Here is a 13,803-nt window from a genome sequence, read left to right on the forward strand (position 1 = left end):
GATCTTCATAATAAATCCATGCTGTTCAATCATTTCCCACTCTTCCTGACCCAGAGTTTTCTTGGGAAAGATTCTGCATGGTTTGCCACTTCATTCTCCAGCTCATTTTACATAGGAGGAAACTGAGGTAAAGTGAGTTAGATGACTCGGCCAGGGTCTCATATTTAGTTGAGAGAGCAGTATGATATAGCAAAATGTGCTTTTGATTCAGAATGAAGAAAGACCAAAAATTGCCCTTGGTGCTTATCAGTTGTGTGACTATGGGCGAATTATTTAGCCCTTCAGAGCCTCAGTTTCCTCATCTGTAAAATGCAGTACCTGTAACTATTTCACCTGCTTTCTATGAGGTTCAAATAATGTGTGACTTATCTAGAGGCTATAAAATTATGAATAAATAAATTATATAAAATAGAAAGTATATGTGTATGTATGCACACATATGCATATACATACTTTTCCCTCCCCATCTATCTATATTTATATAAATTGCTATTTATATAGCTATTATATAAAAATATGTGACCCTGATATATATATATATATATTGGAATTATTAATGGTAAAAATCTAAGGATCAGTGGAAGGATCTGAATTCGGATCTCTCTAGATAATCGAATCAATGCTTTTAAAAATCTTTTTGTTATAAACTTTTTTTTTAGTGAATATTTCAGTACAGGAAGAAGAGTTGCATAGGGAACTGTAAATGTCTTTTATGAACAGTTTGGCTTTTTATAGGATCCATTCGATTGGACGTGATAGTTACAGAGCTGCCCCCCATGGAGATCTCCTGACCTTCTCTTTTGGGGAGTATTTTTGCCAGCACTCTTCTTTCTTTCTGTGCCAGATTGGTTAGAACAAAGCTCTGAGCTGGGTGTGCCCCAGTTCTGGCAGCAAGAAGCCCTCTGAGACCTGATGTGGCCAAGCAGGGGGAGAAGGCCAGAAGGAAGGAGCCCAGGGTATGGGCTGGGAAAGGCAGGGAAGCTAGAGGGAGGGGGAAAAGGAAGTGTGTGGTAGAGTGGAAAGAGCACTCTTTCTGAGTCTTTTCTGACTTCTTACTGGAGTCAGAAGACCTGAGTTCAAATCCAATGTCTGGTGTTTACTACCCATGTGACATTAGGCAAATGATTTTACTTCCCTGGGCCTCAGTTTCCCCACTTGCCAAGAGGAGTCCTGGGAAACTAAATGCGTGGAAAATGCTAAGAGGAATTCACAAGACACCTGTGGAGTCCAGACTGACTTCTAGATCCACTGATTCGGCTCCCCTCCATTATTTGGTTTCAGGGACTCTTAGAGCCTTATTCCATGAGCACCTGAGCTCCCACGAGCCAGTGTGGAGGCCACCTGGGAGGCCTGGTGGATCAGGACTCCCATCCTGGGTGACCGCAGGTAAAACACTTTACTTATTTCTCCAAAACTGTTTCCCAGTTTGTAAACATGTCCAGCAGGTAATTAATAAATGTTTATTAATTCACTGATTAAAGATAATTAATTTTAATGATTGAAAATAATTAAAGATATCAGATCTTGTGAGGCTCACATGAGTTAACATGCTGGCTACAGAAAGAACTGGCTTTGATGTATTGTACCAATGTATTGTACCAACTCTGCTACTTTGTAGCTCCTGGGCTTTTCCTGTCTTCTCCATACTCTGCCCCCACCAGCATGTCTCTCCTTCATCTCCATAGGCCTTCCCTTCTTCCTTCCCTCTTTCTTCCTTCCTTACCTCCTTCTTTCTCCTTTCATTCTTTCCATCCATTCTTCCTTCTTTTTCCCTTCTTTCCTTTCCTTCTTCCCTTCCTATTCTCCTTTCCTTCCTTCCTTCCTTCCTTCATTCTTTCTTCCCTTCTTCCATCCCTCCATCCTTCCTTCCCTCTCTCCATCTGTCCTTTCTTCCTTCTTTTCCTTCATCCTTTCTTCCTCTTTCTTTTTTCTCCTCTCCTTCTTTTTTCCCCCTCTTCCTTCTCCAGGAGCTAGATCTTCCATAAAACTTTTCATGTCCTTCCCCATCTTCTCCCTGCTAGGTGAAAGTAATGGCTCCCCCTTCAGATGTCTAATAGTTTTCACCTACTATTCGATCCCCTCTAATTGGCCGCCTCAGTTATTCCCCCTTTATACCATTTCATCTCCTTCCTTTATCCATATCTGGAATACCCTCCCTCCTCCTTCTCCTTGCTCAACACCAAACTTCCCACCATATTTTTTAGAGGCCCTTCCTGATTCACCTCTTAGTCCCAATTATTAGTGCTGTATTTCCTTCAAATATACAGACTCCATGGTACAGAATACAATATACAAAGAACAAGCCTCCGGAGCTGGGAAGAAAGAGCAGCTCAGGTAGGAGACCTGTAAGGGTGCCACGGTGCACAAAGCATAGGCCTTGGACTTGGGAAAACCATAGTTCAAATCCTACTTCAAAACTTACTAATTGTGTGTGACTTTGAGTAATATAATTTGTAATAATAAATAGCTTTTATATTAGCACTTTGCAAATATCATCTCAGTTTATCCTTACAACAACCCTAGGATATAGATACCATTATTATCCCCATTTTACAGATGAAGAAACTGAGTCAAGCAGAAGTGAAGTTTTGCCCAGGGTCTTTCATTTTGAGGTCACATTGTCCTCCTGATTCCAGGATCTATCTCATAGTACATGCCTACCAAGTCGTATATCTTCTGTCTGCTTCCTCATCTTTTTCATCTATGAAATAAAGTTAATTAAAACTCCAGCCTTCTAGGGTTGTTGTGAATCTCAACTGAGACCATATTTGTAAAATACTTTGCAAACCTTAAAATGCTTTCAATTCCTACATCAGATACAAGTTTTGTGTGACCTGGCAAGTGCCTTGCCCTCTCAATGCCCAAGGTAACCCTCTGACTCTATGTCACAAAAAAAAAGATGTCATCCTACATGGCCATGTGACCATAGGTCTCATCCCTGTCCCTATATTTGTATTTGCTTTTCTGAACACATGGCATCTCCTCTCCCTACCAATTCAAATGTAAACTTCTCTTTTTTTTGCCACATTGGGGTATTATGTCTTAGTCCTTTTTTTGTTTTTTTCTCAATTACATATAAAGATAGTTTTCAACATTCATTTTTAAGATTTTTTGTATCAATATTCATTAGGGAGATTGGTCTATAATTTTCTTTCTCTGTTTTCATCCTACCTGGTTTGGGTATCAGTACCATGTCTGTAGCATAAAAAGAATTTGTTAAGACTTCTTCATTCCCTATTTTTTTTCAAATAGTTTATATAGTATTGGGGCTAATTGTTCTTTTAATGTTTGATAGAATTCACATGTAAATCCATCTGGTCCTGGGGATTTTTTCTTAGGGAGTTGATTAATAGCTTGTTCTATTTTTTTTTTTTTTTTTTTTGGTCTAAAATGGGGCTATTTAAGTAAGTTATTTACTCTTCTGTTAATCTGCACTATCTATATTTTTATAGATACTCCTCCATTTCACTTAGGTTATCAAATTTATTGGCATAAAGTCAGGCAAAGTAACTCTTAATTATTTCTCTAATTTCCTCTTTAATTTTTCATTTTTGAAACTAACAATTTGATTTTTCTCTTTCCTTTTTCTAATTAAATTAACTAAAGGTTTATCTATTTTATTTTTTTTAATTAAACCATCTTCTAGTTTTATTTATTAATTCAATAGGTTTTTTACTTTCAGTTTTATTAATCTCTCCTTTTTTATTTTAACATCCACTTTTATGAGATTTTCCAAATTCTAAATTTTTCCCTCCCTCCTCTCCTGCTCTCCAAGACAGCAAACAATCTGATAGTCAATGATATTAGCTATATTCTCAATAATCATGCTATAAAGGAAGAATCAGAATAAAAGAGAAAAATCACAAGGAAAAAAATGGAAAAAAAGTGAAAATTTTATGCTTCAATCTTCATTCAAACTCCATAGTTCTTTCTCTGAATGTGGGTGATAGTTTCCATCATCTTTGGAATCATCTTGGATCATTATATTGCTGAGAAGAGCTAAGCCTGCCATAATTGATCATTGTATAATATTATTACTTCAAATGTAAGCTTCTTGAGGTCAACCACTGATCTTTTTTTTTTTTTTTAACCTTTCCAATACCCAGCACACAGCAGATATCTATTAAATATTTATGGATCAGAATTGAATTCCCCACAACATATCCTATTGTTTGTCATACTTGCCATCTTCATGTACACAATGAACACAAGATACTGCATATAGTAGGTGATTAACAAATAGTAGTTGAAATGAATTGGCTATTAGGAAGTTTAATTTGATAGCCTCTAAGAGAAAGACTAGAAGGAGAAAGACAGAGCTATTTGAGAGGCTATCATAGTAGCCTGGACAAGAAGAGATAAATACTTGCTAAAGGGATGAATGGATCAAGAGACAGATGATATAAAGAAGGATGGATGGATAGATAGATGATGGATAAATGAGAGAGGGCTAAATAAATAAATAGTTGGATGGAAAAAAGGAAGAAATGTGGATAGATGGATCAAAAGACATGAAATATAGAAAGATGGATAAATAGTGATAGATAAATGACAGATGAGAGGTAGATAGTTGAATGGGAAAGAAGGAGAATGGCTCAAATAGACATAATAGGATTGATGGATAGATAGGCAGACAGATATTTGGATGGAGGGAAGGATGGATGGATTGATAGGTAGATGAGTGGATTAAAAGACAGATGACGGGCAGATAGAAAGACAGATAGATGATAGAAAATGATAGATGGAAAGGTAGATATAGTTGGATGTAAAGAAAGGAGGAGAGGTCAATAGATAATAGGATGGATGGATAGATAGTGGACAAAATGATAGATAGAGATACAGGTAGAGAGGGAAGGATGGATGAATGAATGAATGGATGGATGGATGGATGGATGGAGGATGGATGAGATGAAGGGCTGACTTAAAGAGGGAGCATAAGGATATAGAATAGAGGCCATGGCAAGTGAACCTATATTTTAGAATGAAGAGGTCATTCTGCCCAGGTGTGGGGTGACAATTAGATGTGGCTAAGAGGACTGAGTCCTCTCAGGGGAATAGCCTGAGAGAATGGTGAGGATCCCTCAGATTTTGAAAACAGGACACTAACCCAGAAACTACCACAGTCCTAGGCAAAATGCAGCCTTTGTATTCTCCAGACTGCACTCTTGTAAAGGGAAAGCATCTAGGAGCAGTACAAGAGGTCAGGGGAGGCTCCTACCACACAGAGCTGCTACCCTTCTGTGGGAGGCCTGGCTCCTGAGTGACTCAGAACTCTGGCCTGAGATGGGGGGGAGGAGGAGGAGGAGATGAGGAAAATCCTCTATAGGAGGAGACAGGTGGGGCCCAGCTCCCCAAGGCCCAGGGGCTCCATCCTCTTAGTCATCTGAACCAGAACTTCTCCCCAGGGCTATCTGTTCCCAGCTATTCTGGGTTTCCTCCTGGAAAGCTGATCTTTCCTTTGGAATCCTGAGGAACAGGAATGAGTCCCAGGAGCAGCTGAGGTTCCCGGGCTGGTAATGGAGATCCCACCCAGATTCACACTCAGACCATGTGCCAACTATATAAAATGAAATTTATACAATAACTCCAACACATATTAGGATAACCCCTCCTCTGTGCTCACCAGCCTTCCCTGTCTTTCCCCACAAGTGGAATTATTCATGTTGTTCAGTCATTTCAATCCTGTCCAACTCTTTCAAACCCCCAAAACACTGGAAAGGTTTACCATTTCCTTCTCCAGCTCATTTTACAGATGAGGAAACCGAGGCAAACAGGATGAGGTGACTTGCCCAGAGTTATACATCTAATACATGTCTAAAATCAGATTTCAACTTAGAGAGATGTGTCTTCCTGACTCCAGGCCTGGCCATTGATCCACTATATCACCTACCTGCCCCCATTTTCAGTTCAGAGAGAACAGCAGCTTTTCCCCTCTTCATTTTCTTCATCTCCCAGCCACAGGGCTTCAGGCCTCAGTTTCCCCAAAAGAATATTAAGAAATATTTGCCTCCAGGTCTGTCACCTGTGAGCCAGAGCTCAGCTCTCCATTCCCGGGGTGTTTGGGGGGGGTCTCTACACACCTGCCTGATAAGAAAAAGGAAGCAGCAGGTCCTGTTTTTTTGAGGAGGGGAGCTGTGACTCAGTCTGATGGTCAAAGACAGTTCCTTGTCCCCTTTTCTTTCCCCATAACTCCAGCCTTCCTGGAGAAATGACCCCAGACACTAACTGCCCCTCCTGTTATGGTCAGGGGAGGGACGGTATCTGTGTCCAGGAGAAAAGCCCCACAGATTTCCCTCACCTCCTCCAACACACACACACACACACACACACACTCACAGACACACACTCACACACACACACACACACACACACACACACACACACACACCAGCATCAACTTCCTAGGTTCCCTAAATATTTGGACGGACAGTAAGGGAGGAAGGAATGGCTGCTAGGAGAGGGAACGAAGCTGAATATCTGCTCTGGGCCCCTGGGGCTCTCAGGCTATTGACAAGACAGGTGAGACTTCTTGTCCCCATATAAGGGGAGCAGCCCCTACTTTCCATGAAGGATATAAAAAGCTGTTAAGACGCTTATTCCCTTGACCACTGGCCCAAGGCTGAAACCTGCTGATGCAGAAAGCATTAGCACTAATGGGGTCATGGGGTGAGGGTGAGGATTCTCAAGGCCTTGCCTGGAATGTCCTCCCTCCCTTCATCTCCTCCCAGTGAAATCTTAGCCATCCCTGAAGGCCCAGTCCTTCCCAGAGTCCCTCCACGGCCTCTCCCTCCTTCTTTTCCCCCCTTGGTCCCGCTCTGTCTTGTGTCACCCTCCTGAGCACCCTCGGGCCAGGGAACCAGATATAAACTCTCTTTATAGCCCCTTTGGCTCCTGTGAGAGTGTGAGCTCAAATGTGTTGGATGAACTGAATGAAGGAGCCTCCTCCAAAGCAGGGCACCAAGATCCCCAGGGTCATTCTGGATTTTGTGGGGAAACCTAAGTAAGGGGGAATAAGGGCAGCCCCTAGTCCCTAAGGGAGGCTTACCCCATGGGAACATCAGTATGATCAGCCTAGGAATCCAAGCTGGTACCTGCTCTACTTACCCAGCCTGACAGCACAGACTAGACCCCAGCCCTGCCCCACACACCTGGGTCTGGGTCTGGGTCTGAGTCTGTGTCTGTGTCTGTGTCTGTGTCTGTGTGCCGTTGTTCATACATGTGGACAGTTGGGTGAGTGAGGTTGTGTTTAAGATTCTCATGGGGTGTCACATTGGGGTGCTCCGACCCATTCAGCAAAGTCTACATACAACCTCCATTCCTGATCCTCCCTCCCTAGCCCAGCCCATAGCAATTTCTCTCCCTCCTCTGAACTTCCAAATCTCTCTGTCTCTCTCTGTCTCTCTCTCTCTGTCTCTCTCTGTCTCTTTCTGTCTCTCTCTGTCTCTTTCTGTCTCTCTCTCTCTCTCTCTGTCTCTCTCTCTGTCTCTCTCTTTCTCTCTCTCCTCTTTTTCTGTCTCTATTTTTTCTCTCTATCTCCTTCCCTTCTCTCTCTCTCTCTCTGTCTCTCTCTCTGTCTCTCTCTCTGTCTCTCTCTCTGTCTCTCTGTCTCTCTCTCTGTCTCTCTCTCTCTCTCTCTCTCTCTCTCTCTCTCTCTCTCTCTCTCTCTCTCTCTCTTTTTTTACTTTTTGACTCCAGGAATAAGAATATTAACACTAGCATTTATGGTTCTTATGCATTAAGCACATTTTACAAGTATTATCTCCATCTTACAGTTGAGGAAATTGAGACAGATAAGCTAAGCAATTTTCTTAAATCTACATAGCTACTAAGTATTTAAATTGCATTTGAGGGGCGGGCTGGGTGGCTTAGTGGATAGAGCACCAGCCCTGAAGTCAGGAGGGCCTGAATTCACATCCGACCTCAGACACTTAACACTTCCTAGCTGTGTGACCCTGGGCAAGTCACTTAATCCCAATTGCCTTAGGAAAAAAAAAAAAAAACTGCATTTGAACTCAGGTCTTCCTGATTAGGCCCACCATGGTGTCCACTGTACTACTTAGCTGTTCATGTTCCACGCCCTGTTAGGAGATAAAAGGTATTTCCCCCATTTTGGCCTGCTTCCTCAGGGACATGAATTCCACAATTTGGAGACATCCTTGAGTCTTCCTTCTCCTTCATTCTATACATTCCATCAGATGCTAAGTCTGGTTGATTCCTCCTCTTAAATATCTCCTGCATCTCTCCCCCTTCTCTTCACTCGCATCATCTCTTCCTTAATTCAGTCCCATATCTCTTTTCTCCCAGACCATTGTAACAGTCTCCCATGTGGTCTCCCTTCAAGCTGTCTATTCCCTTTCCAACCCATTTTTCACACAATTACCAAAGTGATCTTCCTAACACACTGGTCAGACCAAGTGACTCCACTCTTAAGAATTTCCATCGGTCACTGTGAGATCTCAGCTTTGATAGACTTAGCTCTTCCCAGCAATGCAATGATCCAAGAAAATTCCAAAAGCTTCGTGCTTTCCACATTCAGAGAAAGAACTATGGAGTCTGAATCAAAGCATACTATTTTCACTTTTTTGGGTTTTTTTCTCTTGGTTTTCCCCCTTTGTTCTGATTCTTCTTTTACAAAATGATGAATAAGGAAATATGTTTAATATGATTATATAATTTATATCAGATTACTTACCCTCTTGGGAAGGGGGGAAGGGACAGAGGGAGGGAAAAATGGAAATCAAAATCTTATAAAAGTGAATCTTGAAAACTATCTTTACATATTATTGGAAAAATAATAACTATAAATAAATATATGATGTGATATTTACAAATTGCGGGAGGAATCTTTATTAGTTTCCCATTTCCTTTGTTGTTGTTTGTCCTTTGTTCTCAAAGAGGACCATGACATCAGGGAGGTGATATGCAAGTGAATTGGATGTGAGGGAGGGAGGGCTGTGCCAGTCACCTGCCTCGATTTCCCCTCTAGAGCATTCTGGGTCCAGCAGTCAGGATGACTGGAGATGGCCCTGCATGCAGTGACAGACTTTGGCCTTTTTTTTTTTTTTTTGTTTTTGTTTTTGTTTTGTTTTGTTTTGTTTTTTTTTTTTGAGGCTGGGGTTAAGTGACTTGCCCAGGGTCACACAGCTAGGAAGTGTTAAATGTCTGAGACCAGATTTGAACTCAGGTCCTCCTGAATTCAGGGTTGGTGCTCTATACACTGCGCCACCTAGCTGCCCCCTCAGACTTTGGCCTTTTTTAAGCTTAGGTCTTTAACAGATCCCAGTTTTGTTTTGTTTTGTTTTTTCCCCTGAGGCTGGGGTTAAGTGACTTGCCCAGGGTCACACAGCTAGGACGTGTTAAGTGTCTGAGATCACATTTGGGTCCTCCTGAATTCAAGGCTGGTGCTCTAGACACTGCGCCACCTAGCGGCCCCTCAGATCCCAGTTTTACTAAGGCAACACCCATTCACTGTTTGTGACTAGGTAAGAAGTGAGGCAAAAAATGGCCTCTTTTACCTAGTCAAAAATACTAATAATAATAATTAATCTGGAAGGGAAAGATCCTGGGAGTTTTCGACCAAAACAGAAACAATTCTTATTTACATTCACCCTGAGCCAATCAGGGCCAAAGCAAAGACCAAATGGGCTTGCCTTGGATCCTTTTGTTGGCCAATCCAATGAGAGCCCAAGTGATTTGGGTTTGAGGCATTATCCTTAAGAAAGAATGTAATCCTGTTCCAGGGGGAAAAAATACAAACTTCCGAACTTATGTCAAAAATCCTTTACAATCCACTTCAGACCAAACTTTCCAGCCTTCTCTCCTATTACTCCCCTTTACACACTCTATAATCCAATATAACTGACCAACTTACTGCTGCTTCTTTACTTTGCAACTCATCTCCCACCTCCTTGTCTTTGCCTGGAGCCCCCTCTCTCCTTCTGCATCTACAAGTCCTCAGGGTCCTTTAGGGCTCATTCATTTGCCATCTACTATGAGGCCCCTATTCTGGCTGTTAATACTTTCCTGCTCCTCAAAGTATTTTTGAGTTTACTTATCTGGGAATAAGTTGTATCCTCTAGGAGAGTGTAAGGTTCTTTGAGGGCAGGTGCTATTTGGGAGCTTGTCTTGGTGTCCCTGCCCATCATCCTGTTCCAGTGACCCGCTTGCTGGGGATGTACCTCCCAGCTGTTCAGGATGTACCTCCCAGCTGTTCAGGTAGAGACAGAATCCACTGAGCAGATACTTCTACAGTTTGGTAGGTCTGCCAGAAACCATGCCCAGTTGCCACAGTTTTCCGAAACCAGGGGTCACCTTCATGGAGGAGGTGTTTTTTAATATATACAATATTTTTTCATCCAATTTTTCCCCTTGCTTCTCCCCATTCCCTCCCCTAGATGGTATTATGTTAAACATGTGTAATTCTTCTCTACATACTTCCATGATTATCGTGCTGCATAAGAAAAATCAAGTCAAAAAAGAAAAAAAAATGAGTTAGAAAACAAAATGTAAACAAACAACATTAAAAAGAGTGAGGATGCTATGTTGTGATGCACACTCAGGCCTCTCTCTGGGTATAGATGGCGCTTTTTTATTTTTTTATTTTTTGCAATTACATAGTCACTATTATTTTTTAAATCTGACAGACCATTGTTCTTTCTGGGTTTGTTTATTTGTTTGTTTCTTTTTGTAAGTAATTCCAAACTGCTTGATCTTTTTTTTCTCTTTTTTAAAAATTAATTTTATAATTATACATTTTTGACAGTACATATGCATGAGTAATTTTTTTATAACATTATCCCTTGTATTCATTTTTCCAAATTTTTCCCTCCCTCCCCTAGATGACAGGCAATCCCATACATTTTACATGTGTTACAATATAACCTAGATACAATATATGTGTGTAAATCCCATTTTCTTGTTGCACGGTAAGAATTGGATTCTGAAGGTATAAGTAACCTGGGGAGATAGACAGTAGCGCTAACAGTTTACATTCAATTCCCAGTGTTCCTTTTCTGGGTGTAGTTGTTTCTGTCCATCATTGATCAGCCGGAAGTGAGTTGGATCTTCTTTATATTGAAGATTTCCACTTCCTAGATGGCTCTTTTCATCACTGAACAAGTGGAACTGGTCTGAATCCTCTCATTGTTGAAAAGAGCCACGTCCATCAGAATCGATCATCATAGAATCTTGCTGTTCCTGTGTACAATATTCTCCTGGTTCTGCTCATTTCACTCAGCATCAGTTCATGTAAGTCCCTCCAGACCTCTCTGAAATCCTCCTGCTGGTCGTTTCTTACAGAACAATGCTATTCCATAACATTCATATACCATCATTTATTCAGCCATTCTCCAACTCATGTGCATCCTCTCAGTTTCCAGTTCCTTGCCACTACATGAAGGGCTGCCACAAACATTTTTTGCACATGAGGGTCCCTTTCTCATGACCTTCCTCTCATGGAGGAAGTCTTTATGGAGGACCATTCACATAGTAAGCACCTACCAAGGGTTGATTTCACTAACTTGGGGTAAGGATGTGACTATGTACCTATGCCCCCAAATACAGAGGTGAAGAGGAGGAGAATCAAAAGGGAACTCAATTCAAATCCATCCACAGATATCCTCACAGCTAGTCATTTTATCCCCTGACTTCCACAACATCTGCTTCAGTTTTCCCTGTAAAATTGGGGATAAATAATAACACCTTTTTTCCTAGGATTACTAGGGGGAGGTAAAACTTTTTGAATAGCTCTTAGCACACAGCACATGCTTAACAAAAACATCTCTCCCTAGATGGGGAACAGCCAGGAGGCTGGTGGAAGAGAGCCTTGGGTGATTCCTCTGCTATGGTCCATCATCATCCAGTGCCGGGGATTCCCAGTGGGGATGGGAAGTTAGGAGAGGAAAGGGAGCTGGGTCTTTCCCAGAAATGGGCAATATCAACTGTGGTTCAGACACATCATTTGTAAGCCTTCAAAGGGCAAGGATTGAAGGGGGGAGGGGACCCTCCATGACATCCTGGGTAACTCCTGCCAGGTACTGGTTCAATGACAGTTACAGATCTGCCAGAACTCACTGTGGATTGTGGGCAAGTCATTTAATTTGGCAGCAAAGTGGCAAACAAGAAGGCACAGAGCTGGGTCTGGAGTAAAAAAAAAAAAAAAAAGAACTCAAATCTAGCCTCCGACACTTCCTAGTGGAGTGACCCTGAACAAGTCAGATAACCTTTGTAAAATGAGGATAAATAAGAGCACCACCTCTCTTCCAGGGTGGTCATGAGAGTTAAATGGGGTAGTATTTGTAAAGCTCTTAGCATGGCCCTTGGCACATAGTAGGTCCTATAGGTTAGCCAGTAGGTTTTGTAGGTTAGCTATTACTAACTTCAATGGGCCTGAACTTCCCTTCTTATAAAATGAGGGGTTTAGACTAGATGGTTTCAAAGGCTCCCCAGTTATAATATTCTGTGCTATATTTATCATTCCCTATTCTAGTACCCCTCCAGCTCTGACTTTCCCTTGTTCCAAGACCCTCCAGCTCTGACATCCCCTGTTCCAAGGCCCTCCAGCTCTGACATCCCCTGTTCCAAGACCCTCCAGCTCTGACATCCCCTGTTCCAAGACCATCCAGCTCTGACTTTCCCTGTTCCAAGGCCCTCCAGCTCTGACATCCCCTGTTCCAAGGCCCTCCAGCTCTGACATCCCCTGTTCCAAGACCCTCCAGCTCTGACATCCTCTGTTCCAAGGCCCTCCGGCTCTGACATCCCCTGTTCCAAGGCCCTCCAGCTCTGACTTTCCCTGTTCCAAGGCCCTCCAGCTCTGACTTTCCCTGTTCCAAGGCCCTCCAGCTCTGGCATCCCCTGTTCCAAGGCCCTCCAGCTCTGACATCCCCTGTTCCAAGACCCTCCAGCTCTGACATCCCCTGTTCCAAGGCCCTCCAGCTCTGACATCCTCTGTTCCAAGGCCCTCCAGCTCTGACTTTCCCTGTTCCAAGACCCTCCAGCTCTGACTTTCCCTGTTCCAAGGCCCTCCAGCTCTGACATCCTCTGTTCCAAGGCCCTCCAGCTCTGACTTTCCCTGTTCCAAGGCCCTCCAGCTCTGACATCCCCTGTTCCAAGGCCCTCCAGCTCTGACATCCTCTGTTCCAAGGCCCTCCAGCTCTGACATCCCCTGTTCCAAGGCCCTCCAGCTCTGACTTTCCCTGTTCCAAGACCCTCCAGCTCTGACATCCCCTGTTCCAAGGCCCTCCGGCTCTGACATCCCCTGTTCCAAGGCCCTCCAGCTCTGACTTTCCCTGTTCCAAGGCCCTCCAGCTCTGACATCCTCTGTTCCAAGGCCCTCCAGCTCTGACATCCCCTGTTCCAAGGCCCTCCAGCTCTGACTTTCCCTGTTCCAAGGCCCTCCAGCTCTGACTTTCCCTGTTCCAAGGCCCTCCAGCTCTGACATCCTCTGTTCCAAGGCCCTCCAGCTCTGACATCCCCTGTTCCAAGGCCCTCCAGCTCTGACTTTCCCTGTTCCAAGGCCCTCCAGCTCTGGCATCCCCTGTTCCAAGGCCCTCCAGCTCTGACATCCCCTGTTCCAAGACCCTCCAGCTCTGACATCCCCTGTTCCAAGGCCCTCCAGCTCTGACATCCTCTGTTCCAAGGCCCTCCAGCTCTGACTTTCCCTGTTCCAAGACCCTCCAGCTCTGACTTTCCCTGTTCCAAGGCCCTCCAGCTCTGACATCCCCTGTTCCAAGGCCCTCCAGCTCTGACATCCCCTGTTCCAAGACCCTCCAGCTCTGACATCCTCTGTTCCAAGGCCCTCCAGCT

This window comes from Sminthopsis crassicaudata, chromosome 3, assembly GCF_048593235.1.
Source record: "Sminthopsis crassicaudata isolate SCR6 chromosome 3, ASM4859323v1, whole genome shotgun sequence".
Lineage (NCBI taxonomy): Eukaryota > Metazoa > Chordata > Mammalia > Dasyuromorphia > Dasyuridae > Sminthopsis > Sminthopsis crassicaudata.